The sequence below is a fragment of the Rhinatrema bivittatum genome, chromosome 5 (assembly GCF_901001135.1).
Source record: "Rhinatrema bivittatum chromosome 5, aRhiBiv1.1, whole genome shotgun sequence".
Classification (NCBI taxonomy): domain Eukaryota; kingdom Metazoa; phylum Chordata; class Amphibia; order Gymnophiona; family Rhinatrematidae; genus Rhinatrema; species Rhinatrema bivittatum.
This window is the reverse complement of record NC_042619.1, coordinates 106,482,332-106,495,664: the sequence shown is the minus strand read 5'-3', so window position 1 is coordinate 106,495,664 and position 13,333 is coordinate 106,482,332. Positions and strand designations below refer to the sequence as shown.

General features: G+C 46.5%; 1 protein-coding gene across 9 annotated transcripts in view; it reads right to left on the bottom strand.

Moving 5' to 3' along the window:
* The window catches only part of NBEA (neurobeachin), a 2,460,099-nt gene that overhangs the window by 471,536 nt on the left and 1,975,230 nt on the right, over positions 1-13,333 (bottom strand). The window lies entirely within an intron of this gene.

Here is a 13,333-nt window from a genome sequence, read left to right as displayed (position 1 = left end):
TCACTGACACCGCACCCTCTCTCAATCTCCTTCCCTGATTCTGATCCCCTCCGGCTCGCAATGCCCTCCCAGCTGCCCTCCCCCCCCCCCCGTCCCTCTCCCTCTTGTGCGGTTCTTCGTGGCCCGCTCCCGAAGGCGCTAGGTCAGCGAGGATCCCTTCCTGTCGTGCACATTAGCCATACCAGATCGCCGCCGCAGCTCCTCCCAGGTGTCGAATTTCGGCCAGCCGACACCACCACGCCCGATATTGCCGCCGGTCCGCCGCTGCTGCTCCTCCCAGCACCATGTTGGTCCCACTGTGCACGTCGTGCACTGCTGCTGCCCCTCCCAGCACCATGTTGGTCCCGCTGTGCCCGACGTGCGCTCCCACCCGCGCATGCGCAGTACAGCAGCTTCATTTCCCAAGGTAGATAGCGTGTGTTGCATGTCTGTCCAACAGATGTCACTGTTTTCCCCACACACATGTAAAAACATGTTTTTTTCTGTAACCGTGTGACATCTATGTAATCTAGATAGAGAAGAACCTTGCCGAAAGTGAAAGCAAGGTTGTGTCCAAATTTGAAAGCAATTTGTGCAGTAGCTGAGCCTGGTTAAGTTGAAAAAACAGAACAGAGCAGTAAAGGTTACAGTTTGTGGGTTGTTTTTTTTACCCCAAATGAACAGCACCAGCAAAGAATAGTTTAAATATGCAAGCTTGCCTTCCTGGCCCCCCCCCCGAACCCGGCGAAATAGAGCAATCCACGCTACAGCCCCCCTCTCGGGAGATGTGGAGAATCAGTGGCCCCACCCCCCTGTGAACAACGCGCGGCAGAAAATAAGAACGGTCCCCCACCGTGCTCCTCCCCGGCTACATGTGTAAACTGCCAGCCGGTGGTGAGGGTGTATGCTAGGGTTTGTTCCGCCGGCTGCCATGTCGCAAAACTTCACCGGTGAAAGTGGTGCATCATGATTCCTGACCTAGTAAGGGCAAATGTCCGCTGAGGATATGGTGCCGACGGGCTGTTGCCCTTACTATGTCACATGGTGTACCGATGTCATTGTTGTCGCCGTATAGCATAGTAAGGGCAAGGTCCGCCGGCAACATTTTGGTTGCTGGCATCCGACGGCCCTACTGAATTCGATGTGTCCCGGACTGTTCCTATGGTGCCGGCGGAGAAGCACGGACTTGTATCAGGTGTAGTGTGTGATCGGAGTGCAGTGCGTGGGTGGGTGGAAGAGGGTACTTTAATTTAAATTCGGAGGGTGTGTGAAATGCGTGGCTTCCCAATGTAGCAGCCAGTAATTCGTGTTTTGGTGTGTTTTGGGAGGGTGGGTGAAGTAAGTGACATTGGCAGGCGTGTGGGTGGGGGGGTGTGGTGTGATGAGTGTGGATTTCTGTGTGTTATGAGGGAGTGTGAATGAAAGACCATAGCCCTGTGTGGGGGTGGGGTGTGCTGTGTGAGTGTGTGTGAAAGGTGTAAGAGGTTGCGCTTGCGCTGACGGCCACCAGATGTCGCTGTTTTGTGTAAGCAATTTTTAAACTTGTATTACCTGTCACAGATGTGACCTATATGTAATGTAAGTGTATAAGATCCTTCCCATATGGGAAGTGAAAGTTGTGTGCAAATTTGAACGCATTCGGTTAAGCGGTTGGCGAGATTAGCGACGTCGTACAAACTATTTAACATTTTTATTTATATAGATGGAGTAGATTATAAAAAGGTGCGCGCAGGTGTACATGTGCGTGTGCTACCCGGGGCATGCACATGTACACCCGATTTTATAACTTGCGTGCGCAGGCGCACATAAGTTATAAAATCAAGGGTCAGCGCACACAAGGGGGTGCACAATTGTGCACCTTGCGCACACCGAGCCGCACTGCCTTCCCCCATTCCCTCCCCCCTAACCTGACCTTCCCACCCCTTCCCCTAAACTTTCCTCCCCCTAGCCCTACTCTAGCCCCCCAAAAATTTTTATTTTACTTTTTGTGCCTGCCTCTGGGTAGGCGCACTTTGTGTGCGCCGGCAGGCTGCTGGCACGCGATCCCTCGACTCAGTGACAATGTCCGCTGTGTTGCAGGCCTCTGGCCCTGCCCCCGCCCCGGACCGCCCCTTTATTTATTTATTTATTTATTTATTTATTTATTTATTTAAGGTTTTTATATACCGGCAATCATGAAAACATATCTTGCTGGTTTACATGGAACGGGAGTGCATTAAATACATCAATTCGAACTGTGGTGACCGAAGAAACAGTTACAAATAACAAGGGTAGCAGAACTTGGAGAAGAAGGAAGAGATAGTAAAGCCTCGTGACTTACATGCGTCCCGGGGCTTTACGTGCGTTGCCAGGCCTTTTTAAAATAGGCCCGGCACGCGTAACCTTTTTATAATCCGGCCCTATGTGCATATATACGCGCATGTTATAAAATAGGCTGAGGGGTAGATTTTATAAAGTACATGTGCTCGTCTATGTGCATGCGTATGTTATAAAATATGTGTGGGCGGCATGCGCAAGGGGCGGGAACTTCTGCAATTTCCATGCAGCGACGCATTCCAGCCTTCCGCAGTTCCCTTCCAGTCCACACCAATTAAGAAGCGGACTGGGAGGGAACTGGGAGGAAACTTCCCTGTCCCCCTACCTAACCCTGCCCCTTTCCTCCCCACCCCTAAACCCTACCTTTTTCTTTTTTTTCTTTATTGCACATGCCAGCAGCCAGGTCTTCGGGACAGCGAACAATAGAGCTGTCCCGGCCTGACCCCGCTGCTCTCTGCCTCCGGCCTGCCCCTTTGAAGAAGCCCAGCAGTTGTGCGCATACCGGGCTTTATGGGTGTGGCCGGGCCCCTTCGAAAATTGGCTTGGCCTGTGCAAGGCCCGGCCACACACATATAGTCTGGATTTTACACGCGCAGGGCATTTAAAATCCGGGCTTGAGTGTGCACATATGTGCATAAATGGGCATGTGCATGTGCACGCAAATCCAGCTTCCACCGCGTAAGTGGGGGGATTTTTAAAGGGCACATCCATGCCATTGCCAATTTCACCAACTCATTCCAAGATATTTGCATATCTCCCCTTATTGGTGCATGCCAGGCTTTTAAAATTCACCTTTTAGATTGTATTTTTAAATATATGTGCATAATTTTTTGCAAAATCTATACATACAAAAAACATGTACATAAGACTTTGGATACTTTGTACCTGTGGCAAATTTCAAAGTGAAAGTACATGTAAAAGCATGAGAACATACAGAAGCAGAAAGAAGAAAAATATTAGCTCGGGGGATGGTTTCATAATCAAACCACAGGCTAACTCTCTCGGGCACTTTTTCTGCAGTATGTGCTTTGACAGCTCCCAAAAGCATGCCAAGCCGACCTTTGAGAGGTATATCAAGTGACCTGAAGCCTGGCAGAACTGAGCTAAAAAATCTCTAACATAAATGTCACAGTTTACCTAATTAAGAAGTAGAGCATACCCTAGATCAGGGTTGGGACAACTGAGCTGCATTCCCTCTACCATCCATGCAATTGGTTGGGCCTCTGGTAAGTTTTGTTACATCTCACATATATGTATATATCCTGGATTCCTGATTTGGTGTTCAAGTCTCTTGCCAATCAGTCTTGAACCAGCTGTCATATAATGATATACTCTCTAATAGGGATGTGAATCGTTTTCCATATCGTCTTAACGATAGAAATCGTGTGGCAGGGCAAGAAAATCGTCTTAGGCACGATTTTTTAGTTAAAAAATCGTTAAAAATCGTTTTTTCCGATTAGTGCGCACTAACTCGAGTTAGTGCGCACTAACTGAAAATGATACAATTTGACACTTTTCAGGTCAGTTAAGGTCAGTTTAGGAATGAATATGTATTCCTATTGGCTGCCCTCTTATTTATTCATGTTACCAAGTTTCCTACTGACAGTATATGGGGGATGGGAAATGGAAACAGTTGGTAGCTTGACAAAACAAGTAATGTGATCAGTCAATGTGACTAGAACTTGTGCCCTAACCCTGATACCAGGGGTATTGTGATCTTCCTGCACACAGTGCCCTATCCCTATTAATACCAGGAGTGTTGTGATCTTCCTGCACACAGTGCCCTATCCCTAATACCAGGGGTGTTGTGATCTTCCTGCACACAGTGCCCTATTCCTGATACTGGGGGTGTTGTGATCTTCCTGCACGCAGTGCCCTATTCCTGATACCGGGGGTGTTGTGATCTTCTTGCACACATCCCGATATCAGGGATAGGGCACTGCATGCAGGAAGATCACAACACTCCTGGTATTAATAGGGATAGGGCACTGCATGCAGGAAGATCACAACACTCCTGGTATTAATAGGGATAGGGCACTGCATGCAGGAAGATCACAACACCCCTGGTATCAGGGATAGGGCACTGTGTGCAGGAAGATCACAATACCCCGGAGGAGTGAGGGTCAGGCAGCTCCCCCCTGTCTGTGAAGCCAGCCTCTCACTAGTAATGCAGGGAGGGAGCTGTCTCAGACTTCACCATCCTCCCCCTCTCCCTCACCCACACACCATTCACTAGCTGGGACATGGGGGAAGTCAGGAGTGAGGGTCAGGCAGCTCCCCCCTGTCTGCGAAGCCAGCCTCTCACTAGTAATGCAGGGAGGGAGCTGTCTCAGACTTCACCATCCTCCCCCCCCCCCTCACCCACACACCATTCACTAGCTGGGACATGGGGGAAGTCAGGAGTGAGGGTCAGGCAGCTCCCCCCTGTCTGTGAAGCCAGCCTCTCACTAGTAATGCAGGGAGGGAGCTGTCTCAGACTTCACCATCCTCCCCCTCCCCCCTCACCCACACACCATTCACTAGCTGGGACATGGGGGAAGTCAGGAGTGAGGGTCAGGCAGCTCCCCCCTGTCTGTGAAGCCAGCCTCTCACTAGTAATGCAGGGAGGGAGCTGTCTCAGACTTCACCATCCTCCCCCCCCCCCTCACCCACACACCATTCACTAGCTGGGACATGGGGGAAGTCAGGAGTGAGGGTCAGGCAGCTCCCCCCTGTCTGTGAAGCCAGCCTCTCACTAGTAATGCAGGGAGGGAGCTGTCTCAGACTGGTATCAGGGTTAGGGCACTGTGTGCAGGAAGATCACAACACTCCTGGTATTAATAGGGATAGGGCACTGTAAGAGATGACTGTAGTAGATTGAATAAAGATCTGATGTTTCTGCTCTCCTCACACCAAACAAAAACAACACACAAGCAGAGAAGCCCTTCTTACAAAGCTGAGCTAGTGAGTTAAGTAGGAGGAAAAGTAAACATACTGGTGCCAGTGTGGCTACTTAAAAAATACACTTACCAACAATCAATTACATATATTTGAACTGTGTACAGTTCCAGCCAGGACCACCTTTCTAAAATGCACAGTGATTGGCAAATTCAACATGCACTAGCATTTCAGGTGCCTGCTAACAAAAATAATAAACAAACAAGTTCTAGTCACGTGAGTGCTGATCATTACATTACTTTTTTTGTCAAGCTTCCAACTGTTTCCATTTCACATCCCCCCAACCATATTGGTAACATCAATAGATAAGAGCACAGCCAGCCAATAGGAATACATACATACATATTCATTCCTAAGTGACCTTTACTGACCTGGGAAGTGTGAACACTGTTTCATTTTCTGTTGGTGTTCGTTAGTTTCCAGTTCCATTTCCCATCCCCCCAACCATCACCTCAGTGGTAACCTTGGTAACATCAATAGATAAGAGGGCAGCCAGCCAATAGGAACACATATTCATTCCTAACTGACCTTCAGTGACCTGGAAAGTGTTTATTTGTATCATTTTCAGTTAGTGCGCACTAAATCGAGTTAGTGCGCACTAACGGGGAGTTAGTGCGCACTAACTCGAGTTAGTGCGCACTAACACGATTTAACGATTTTTAACGATAAATCGTTAGAATTTCTATTGTATCGTGTTCTATAACGATTTAAGACGATATAAACATTATCGGACGATAATTTTAATCGTTGAAAAACGATTCACATCCCTACTCTCTAAGTCACACAGACAGATTTTCAGATTGAGGAAACTTTATTGGTACACACACACTCTCTAAGGGTGTGCCTTGTCTGTATTCAAGAACGATACTGAGTCTGCTCTCTTTGTGTCAGAAGAAGACACCCATTCCCACACTTGTATCAACAAATGTGTGTCTCTTAACACAAAGACACACCCACACTCCTTCTCAAATACAAAGAGACCAACAAACTCACTCTTCTCTCTCACACATATTCTGCTGTTCATATGCTCAACACAGCAACTATGTGCACCTCAGCACTGCCGCATCATTATGTAAAATTTTTGATTGCTTCCAACCTTTTGTAAGAAACCTGGCTGCTAAATAGCCTCCCTGCCAGCAGAGGTCCTTGCTGAGCCATGCTCATACCACTCTTGCTGCCATCTTGAATGCTGCATTTCTTGCTACAGTGTGGCCTTCTTGCCTTGCCTTGTTTCATTGTGTTGTGTCCATCGGTCTCAGATGACTTCGACCCCTGTGCCTCTCCTTTTTCTCTGCTCTCCCTGCTAGCCTTGGGAAGATGGCTACCACCGCATCCGCAAGCCGCGTTCTCCGGCGTCCCTGGAACGGCTATGGCAAAGCCTCACGCTATGTTTCTCCTAAGGGCCTCCTAGGGTGCACGCGCGCATGCCACCCACGTCTTTATCCACGTCATGGCGGGAACCTCGGGGCCATCGTCCTTGAGTGATGTCACACCATCCGGGTATTTAGCCTACGCTTGTTTGCTAGCTCATTGAGTTAGCAAGGATTGGATTCATCCGGTCTAAGCTACTCTGCCACTTCTGCTCCAACACGTTTCTCAGGGGAAGTTTGGAAATGTAGAGGATTTATCAACCAATGTTGCATGCACGTTTCCCTGCAACCTAATCATTTTCCTACAGCCTATGCCAAGACCACCTACATCTTGTCTTATCTGGACGGAAGAGTGTTGGCTTGGGCCTCTTCGGTGTGGGAGTGCGATAATCCTATCTTACATGATCTTGCCGGGTTCCTTGAACTGTTCAGATCAGATTTTGATGACCCTGCCCGGCACACAACTGCAGGATCTTCGTTGGTTCACCTGAAGCAAGGTAATAAACCTTTATCAGACTTCGCCATAGAATTCAAGACACTGGCGTCTGAATTACATTGGGACCCTAAATGCCTGAGGACCCTCTTCTTTGAAGGACTGAACTCTCGTTTGAAAGATGAGCTGGCCGCTCGTGAGATGCCTGAGACCTTGGCTGAGCTGGTGAAGTTGTCAACAAGGATTGATCACCGACTTCGTGACAAGGCTCAAGAGACCAAGACTCCCAGAAGGCCCCTTCAGGGTGAAACTCAAGCTAAGTCTACACCCAGGCCTGTTCCCTCAGGTCCAGTTGCTGGTGAAGAAGAACCAATGCAATTAGGCCGCAGTCACCTGACGTCAAAAGAGAGAAGAACGCGGAAGAGGTTGGGACTATGCATGTATTATGGACAAGGTGGTCATGCTGTACAAACATGCCCTATATGTCCGGGAAACTGGCAGACCTAAGTCCTGCGGGAGGACTCTTCTTAGGTCTAACTGCACCCTCTCCTCCACTCTCTCTTCCTGTATCCTTAATCTGCGGACCCTTAGAATAGCAGACTCTTGCCCTAGTGGACTCAGGGGCAGGAGGCAATTTCATTTTGAAACGATTATTGGAGCACTTGTGGATTACCACCACCACTATGATGTCTCCACTACTCCTATCTTCAATTCAGGGGGAGCCCTTACCGGGCGAAGTGACCCAACTCACTGAACCAGTGAGTTTACGGACCGATGCTCTCCATTCAGAGACTATCTCCTTCTTTGTACTAGAAAAGGCCATGCACCCTGTAGTACTGGGGCTACCATGGCTGCAGCAGCATATGCCTCAATTCAATTGGGCCACGCTGGAGCTTTCACGTTGGGGTCCAGATTGCCATGGTATATGTCTGAAGGAGATCTCTCCTATACCCTGCATGCCAACTACCCCATTGATGCCTGGGTTGCCGCCTCAATATGCAGCTTTTCAAGATGTATTTTCCAAAGAAGCTACAGACGTACTACCGCCACATAGATCCTACGACTGCGCCATCAATTTGAAGCCTAACACTGAACCACCCAAAGGAAGGGTTTACCCTCTCTCCGTGTTAGAAAATAAAGCTATGTCTGAATACATACAGGAGAACCTTCAGAAAGGCTTCATAAGACCTTCCAAGTCAACTCTAGCTGAGTTCTTTTCAAATCCACTTCCTTTTTGGTACTTGCCAACTCTTGGTCTTGCTGTGGCCATCTGTTACTTTGCACATTTGCTGAACTACTACTTGGACTTTTAATACCATTCTTCCTCTTGCCTCAGCTCTCGAGGTACTCTTTGGAGGTTTTATGTCTACTGTTCTTGCTACATTGTTCCCCTTCCCCTACAGTACTCGCTGACTCTTGCTCTTGCCCTGGCCATCCAATACTTTACACAGGTCTTACCCACCCAGCTATCTTTAACATTTTAATGATTTCTTGGACATTTTCTTCAAACTCTGTTCCCTTTAGGCTGTTGTAATTATTGGTCTCAGCTAATATTTAGCCTTTGATGGATTATATAAAAACAAAAGGTAAGGGCTACAGAAGGGCAGCATACAGAATCAGGACCGCACTACTCTATAATTATTGCATCTGAGGTAATGGAGGCATCTCAAAAAAGATATAATTGCGATGGAGAAGGTACAGAGAAGGGCTACCAAAATGATAAGGGGAATGGAACAACTCCCCTATGAGGAAAGACTAAAGAGGTTAGGACTTTTCAGCTTGGAGAAGAGACGACTGAGGGGGGATATGATAGAGGTGTTTAAAATCATGAGAGGTCTAGAACGGGTAGATGTGAATCGGTTATTTACTCTTTCGGATAGTAGAAAGACTAGAGGACACTCCATGAAGTTAGCATGGGGCACATTTAAAACTAATCGGAGAAAATTCTTTTTTACTCAACGCACAATTAAACTCTGGAATTTGTTGCCAGAGAATGTGGTTCGTGCAGTTAGTATAGCTGTGTTTAAAAAAGGATTGGATAAGTTCTTGGAGGAGAAGTCCATTACCTGCTATTAAGTTCACTTAGAGAATAGCCACTGCCATTAGCAATGGTTACATGGAATAGACTTAGTTTTTGGGTACTTGCCAGGTTCTTATGGCCTGGATTGGCCACTGTTGGAAACAGGATACTGGGCTTGATGGACCCTTGGTCTGACCCAGTATGGCATTTTCTTATGTTCTTATGTTCTTATTTGAAAAAATTGATTCAGAAGAATTGCATCCTGGATTCCTTGAATCACAGGATATTAAATAATTAGTGGCTAAAGGATATTTGGTGCCTCTTGTTAATAGCATCTGAGCCTCCAGTGAAGAATAACTCCAAGCCCGAATAGCTAGCTCCTTCAGCAAATGATATCATATGGAAATGATATCAGACTTCCTCCAGGGATTTCCTCTGGCTTCTCGCCAATTTGGTGTCCTATGCCCCTCATTTGGAGCTTCAGAATGTTTTTCTCAGTTATGCCTCTAATAATGCTTTGGGGTCTTCATGCCACTCTTTACTTGCTTTCACCCTCTACTACTGCCTTGGGGGATTTTCTGCCTCTTTTGATGCTTTCTTCCCCTTTCATGGTGCTTTAAGCTATTCATGCCACTCTTGGTGTCATTTTGCCCCACTCGTACAGCCTTGAGTGATTCACTTTTGTTGGTTCCATTTGTCCTGTTTTGCAGCCTTGGGGTGTTCTGGCCAGTTTTGCTACTGTTTTGTTCCTTTGATGGTACCTTGGAGAACTACTGCCAATGATAGCATTGTTTTGCCTCATTGTGGGTCCCTGGGTTCTTCATGTTACATTTGGTGCCATGCTGACATAATTTCAACACCTTGGCATGCCTTCTCCCTTCTGATGAAGTCTACCCACCAGTTTCATTAGAAATGATTAGAAAATCCCAGTTTGGAAGCCCAAAATAAGCTGCATTGCTTCCTCAATTGATAATAGTAAATAAATGAACAAATACATTGAATAAAGGGAAAGTTATCCATCTAAATGGCTTAGCTGCATTTTTTAAATGCTTACCTGGCTAAATTGTAGCTGGATAACAAATTATCCGGCTAGAATTTAGTCGGATAAGCCGGGGGCATTTCTGGGGTGCGAGGGTAGGTGTTCTGGGGAGGAGCTGAGTTAGCCAGTTAAATTATCTTAGCGACAATCCGGAGGGGTTAGAAGGAAAAGTTTGCCTTTTTGCGGATGATACCAAGTTATGCAACAGAGTAGAGAGAATGAAGGAGTAGAGAGAATGAAAAGGGATTTAAGAAAACTACAATAGTGGTCGAAGATTTGGCAGCTGCAATTCAATGCCAAGAAGTGCATGGTCATGCACCTGAGTTGCAGAATCCAAAAGAGCTGTATGTGATAGGGACATAAGAACATATGCTATACTGGGTCAGATCAAGGGTTCTTCAAGTCCAGTATCTTGTTTCCAAAAGTGGCCAATCCAAGTTACAAGTTTTTGGCAAGTACCCAAACATTAAATAGATCCTGTGCTACTAATGCTGGCAACAAGCAGTGGCTATTCCCTATTGATTAATAGCAGTTTATGGACTTCTCCACCAGGAACTTAATCATTCTTTAAACCCAGCTACACTAACTGCCTTAACCACATCTGCTGGCAATGAATTCCAAAGTAAAATACTATTGTGCACAGAACAGGAGAGGGACCTTGCGGTGATTTTTTCTGATGATCTAAAGACAATGAAGCAATGTGACAAGGCAGTAGTTAAAGCCAGGAAGATGATGGCCTGCATAGAGAGAGGAATAACAAGCAAGAAAAGAGAAGTGATAATGCCCTTGTACAGGTCCTTGGTGAGTCCTCATCTGTTCAGTTCTGGAGACCATATCTCAAAAACAATGGGGACAGTTTGGAAACAGTCCAGAAGAAGGTGTCTAAAATGTTGTGGGGTCTGTTTTAGAAAATCTACAAGGAGAGGCTGAAGGATCTAAATATATATACACTGGAGAAGAGGAGGAGCAGGGGAAATATGATGCAGGCCTTCAGATACTGTTTTGGTTCCAGCTGCTGTGCAGCTTCCCCTCCATCGGGGGACCCCAGTGAGCTCCTCTCTAAACTGGTCTCATGCCTCAGCCGGTCCCACAGCCTCCGTTCCATCAGGGGATCTCCAAGAGCTCACTCCCTCATCTGGCCAAGCTCCTCTTTTCTGCCTGCACTACACCCAGTCTCCAGCACTACTTAACCCAGTCTGTCCCTTGCCTCATTGCTTCAGCACTGAGTTCCGTTTGGCTCCTTGCTTTAGCCATTTCTGCCTTGTGGCCTTCTCAGGCCTTTCCTTGTTTTGCTTTGTGGCCTTTGGGCCTTCTGATCTCAGCTTTGCCTTGTCCTGCCTCATGCCTTCTGACTATAGCCTTGCTATGTCCTACCTTGTGGCCTCTCAGCCTTCTGTTCCCAGTCTAGCTTTGCTTTGTAGCCTTAGGGCTCCTGGTCCTTCCCTTGTTCTGTGGCCTATCTAGGCCATCCCTGACCTCTGGCCTTACCAGACCTGGCCTAGCCCTGTGCCCTGTCACCCCAATGGCATCTAGACCCTTCTATCTTGCCCCACAGGGCCTCTCTTGTCTCTGCTGCCTTTGGGCTTTCTTGTTCCATGTTCTGTGTTGCTCTTGTCCTGTCTCAGTCAGTTCAGGCTCCAGGCTGTTCCTGAGTTCCAGTTCACTCTTGCCTGCACACAGCTCCAGTCTGTTCCTGAGTTCCAGTTCACTTTTATCTACAAACATCTCCAGTCTGTTCCTGAGTCCCAGTTCACTCTTACCTGCACCCAGCTCCAGTCTGTTCCTGAGTTCCAGTTCACTCTTACCAACTCTCTGTTCCTGAGTTCCAGCCTTGCCTGCACACTGTTCTTGAGTTCCAGCATTGCCTGCCTTTCTCCAGCCTCACTGGACTGCCCAACTCTAGCCCTAGCCTCATCATGCCATCCTGCACCACTCTGGAGGTGGTCTTCCCCAGTACCGGACCCACAACAGATACCTGACAGGTATTAATTATGTACAAACTTCCAACTTTTTCCGTTGGAAAGGAAATGTTAGAACTAGAGGTCATGTTATCAAAGTTAAAGTGACCAATATTAGGAAATATTTCTTTACAGAGAGGGTAGTGGATGCCTGGAATGCCCTTCCAGAAGAGGTGATAAATTAATTTAAAAGGGAATGGGACAAACACTGTGGATTCCTAAAGGCTTGTGGTTAAGAAATGAAGAAAGGAATGCATGTAACATTTCTACATGGGGGTAAACCTTCAATGAGTTGCATTTACTACCCTTAATAGAATGCATTTGGGTAACATGCACAGAGCAGCAGCTACTATGCTTAATAGAAAGCATGTGGGTAACCTGCACAGAGCAGAAGTTACTACCCTTAACAGAACGCACCGGGTAGCATGCATGGATCGACATTACTACCTCTAGAATGCATGGGGTAACTTGCATGGAGTGCCAGTAACTACCCTAAGCTAATTGCTAGGTAGACTGGATGGACTATTTGGTTTTTATCTGCCATCATTAATATGTAACTATCTTAATGAGAGCCTGTATATGGAAAAGGTACCATTTCTAAAAATGCTTCCCTGGAAGTTCTGAATTTTGATTTTTTACTTAAAAGCCTAAATTTCACTTTCAAAACCTCCCCTATGTCATTGGTACCCACATGTACGTTCTCTTTAAAACCTGGTACATACTATGCGAGTTAAAATTAGCTGTGAACTTTGTCCCAAATTAGACAGTATAAAAATTGCCCCCTTAATGAATTAACTTATGAATTATTTAAAGATGATCCAATTTGAACTAAGGTAGGAACCTATGTGGTGTCACACACTCATAAACAATCTTTGAATAATTTTCAAGGTGGTACGATGAAAGTAGTGACATGCAAGAAAGGACTTCTTGGGGATCTTAAGAGCCCTACTTAATTCATTTTATGAAATCAGTGTTTCACTAAAATGGTAACTTTAAAACAGGCATGTAGCCAGATGCACTACAATTTTATACCTTGCATGCAGATGGCACCCATATGTTATAAATTAGGCCGGGTGAGTTTTATGTATGCTCCCTATTTTAAACATGTATGCACACATCAGAGAAATATCAGCTCTGAGATGTACAAGTGAGGGAATTTTATAACAAGTGTGCATCTAGGCCATGACCAATTTCACCATTCATCCACCAGTTTGCCTAGTCTATAGCTAGGTTCTCAAAATCCCTCTGGTTCTTTAGCTTGAAATCCCCCTACTTAACCCA